Genomic DNA, 3,636 nt, shown 5'->3' with positions numbered 1-3,636 from the left:
CATTTCTGATATCTAATGGATCTTAGCTGAAAGCAGAGGATACCAGAAAGATGTTTGCTTGTGTTTTATTGTCTATACAGAGGCATTTGACTATGTGGATCATGACAAACTATGGATAATATTGCAAATAATGGGTATTCCAGAACATTTAATTGTGCTTTTGAGGAACTTGTACATAGACCAATATGTTGTCCTTATAACAGAGCACAGTTTAAAATCAGTAAAGATATGAACCAGGTTGTATCTTTTTACCATACTTGTGGCACTGTGGATTAATGCACTGGACTGCAAGGTCAGTTTGAACAGCAAGGTTTGTGGTTCAAGCTCACCAGCCACTCCTCAGAAACCCTACACAGGGTTGCTATGAGTTGGAATCAACTCAATGGCACTTAACAACAACATTCAGTCAATATGCTGAGTAAATAAGACAAAAAGCTAAATTATGTGAAGAAGTATGTGACATTAGGATTGGAGAAAGAGTCATTAAAAAACCTGTGATATGCTTAATTCTCCAAGATAGGAGCGGAGGCCTCTGGGACCATCAATGGAGAAGAGCCGAGAGCGGGACCCTATCCAGAGAAACAGAGATGCCTGAAATAGAGACAGAGATGATGACGTGGAGTGATGAAGCGACTGGGGACTTTGGACCCAAAGAGAGAAAGGGACTATGGGCCGAAAACTGGGGGCAGGAGGGGGAAGTGTAAGGGGCGGGTTTCTGGGATATACCCTTTGGGGAGTTGATGATGCATGGAGGGGATTGGAACCATGGCAGTGAGATGATATACGATGGAATGAATGTAAAACTAAAGTTCTCCCATGTAAACTATCATATAATTCACAATAAAACATTAAAATAAAACCTATGATATGCAAATGATACTATCTTACTTGATGAAAGCACAGAGGGCTTGAAATACTTATTGATGAAAATAAAAGACTATGTAGCCTTCAGTATAGATTGCACCTCAATGTAAAGAAAATGAAAGTTCTCACAACAGGACCAATAAATAATGTGATGATAAATGGAGAAGAAATCAAAGTTGTCAAATAATTTTGCTTGGATCCATAATCAACATGCATGAAGTAGCAGCAAAAAAAAAAAAAAATCAACGGATGCATTGTATTAGGCAAATACGCTGCCAAAGAACTCTTTAAAGTGTTAAAGAGAAAAGATAGTTTGAGGACTATGATTTGCCTGATCCACACCATGGTATTTTCAATAGCCTCAACTGTATATGAGAGTTGTACAATGAATAAGTAATAACACAGAAAAATTGATGAATTTGAATTATGGTGCTGGAGAAGAATGTTAAAAGTATCATGGACTGTCCAAAAAAAAAAAAAAAAAATCTGTCTTGGAAGAAGTACATTCAGCATTATCCTTAGAAACCAGGATGGCACAATTTCATCTTTTATAGTTTGTACATGTTATCAAAAAGGACCAGTCCATGGAAAAAGACATTCTTGGCAAAGTGGAGAGTCAGTGAAAAATATGAAGACCCCCAAAGAAATGGATTTACACAGTGGAGTAGCAATGGTCTCAAACATAATACTATGATGGCATAGCACCAGACAATATTTCGTTCTGTTGTACATGTGGTCAGTATGAGTAGGAACAAAATTGATGACACCTAACACAATAACAAGAGTGTCCTCCAGGCTCATCAATATTATGAAGTATTTCACAGATTCATCATTATTTTTTAATTTGGGGTAGCATTTCATTGTTTGTATGTACCATTCACTCTTACACTGATGAGAATTTAAGTTGTTTCCATCATTTTGCTATTATGCATAGTGTTGCAGTGAACATGGTATAGTTCAAGTTATTTCTCTTGGACATAAATTTAGTAGTGGGATTGCAGGATCATATAGCATTTCCAACTGTTCAGGAAAGTATCATACTATTTTACACAGTGGTTGTACCATTTTATAATCTAATAGCAGAACAAACATTGTATGAGACTACTATTATAAAACATCAAGAAATGTTTTTTCATACCAAAAGAAATGTTCTCTGTTGGCTACCAGTAGAGGGAAGGGTCAGTTACTAACTAGAGGGTAGACACATATGAAACTGGGTGAAGGGGAAAGCAATATATAATAAAAAAGAGGTCAGTAAAAAAATGATGAAGGCAAAGGAAGACACTGGGAAGAGGACAAGAGTTAAAATCAACAGAGGGAAATACTTATATAAACACAACCCTGCAATAACAATATGGAGGCATAGATATACCTACAAACTGAACAGGTGTGGGATGGTAAATGAGAGTATACCCACAAATATATACAGGTCTGACAAAGGATACTTCTACATGTGTTTGCCTATGCTACAAATATAGCCATTAATATAATAGAACTTATTAGCTAACACCTTGAGAGAATGAATCACTGGGCTGGTGGCTCAGGACTATAGTTACGGAACACCAATGTCAATTGGCAGTATCATAATCCACAAAAACACTGTTCTAAATACAACTTTGGTGAGTAGTAACCAGGGATTTAAACTCTTGTGGGTGGCCATATAAAGTATGACTATTGGTCTTTTCCTTCTGGAACAAGGAAGAGTGAAGACAATTAGAATTGCAACAAAACAATTAATCCAGTGGGCTAAGTGACCTTTATAACAACGCTGAGAGCAGAACAACTAGATAGTGTCTTGCTACCACTATTGACTGGGCTCACATTAAAAGGTCTTGGCTAAAAGGGTGGGCAGTGTGGAACAAACCTCAAAATCATAAAAAGGTAAGACTTCCTTGATAGAGATTGGAGGATCCCCAGAGACTATGACCCTTAGTCATCCTTCAGGTCTGAAACTGAACTCACGTTTTTGGCCCAATTTTCATCCAAACAATAAACAGGTCTATAAAACGAGTCCTGGAGTGGTGCTGCAAGATAATGCACTAGACTGCAAAGTTGCTTTGAATCACAAGATTGGTGGTTCAAATTCACCAGCCATGCCTTGGAAACCCTATACAAGGTCACTATGAGTCAGAACCAACTCGATGGCACTTAACAACAATAACAATGAAATGAGCAGTAAGATGAGGAAAGTATGCATTCCTCAGAACAATGAACGATTTTAATTCAAAAGTGGGGTGTGTGCCCGAGGACAAAGTTCAGAAGACCAAAAGAAGTAGAAAAGAAGGAGGAATAGAAACAGGAAATCCAGAAAAGTGCTGGGCTAAGGGATGCTACAATGTGAGAATTATAATAATTTACTTAAAACAAATGTGTATGAATTGTTGAATATAAAACAGATTTGCTCTCTAAATCTTCACCCAATTCAATGATAAAATTCCTGAATATGGGCTATTAGAATAAAAATATATTCTTTTGTACTGTGTGAATCAAATTTCTTGGTGGCTTCCCCCCCCCCCTTTTGCTTATTTTGTACTCAGAGTTGTATTTCACAATCAACATTGTCAAAAACAAAATGCTGGATAACCTGAGGTTTGATATTTATCCACTATACTGAGTGGCTCACAATTCACAAAACTTAGTGTCCCAGAACCTAGTATAAGAAACTTTCAGTTATATAAGCTCTTGTGTTTCAGACACTGCAGTCTGCAATGACTACAATGGGTGTAACTTCCCATCCAGATGTAAACATATCAAAAAGTGATGTTAACATCT

The sequence above is a fragment of the Chrysochloris asiatica genome, unplaced genomic scaffold, assembly GCF_000296735.1.
Source record: "Chrysochloris asiatica unplaced genomic scaffold, ChrAsi1.0 scaffold00022, whole genome shotgun sequence".
Classification (NCBI taxonomy): domain Eukaryota; kingdom Metazoa; phylum Chordata; class Mammalia; order Afrosoricida; family Chrysochloridae; genus Chrysochloris; species Chrysochloris asiatica.
Note: the sequence above shows the minus strand (reverse complement) of the source record.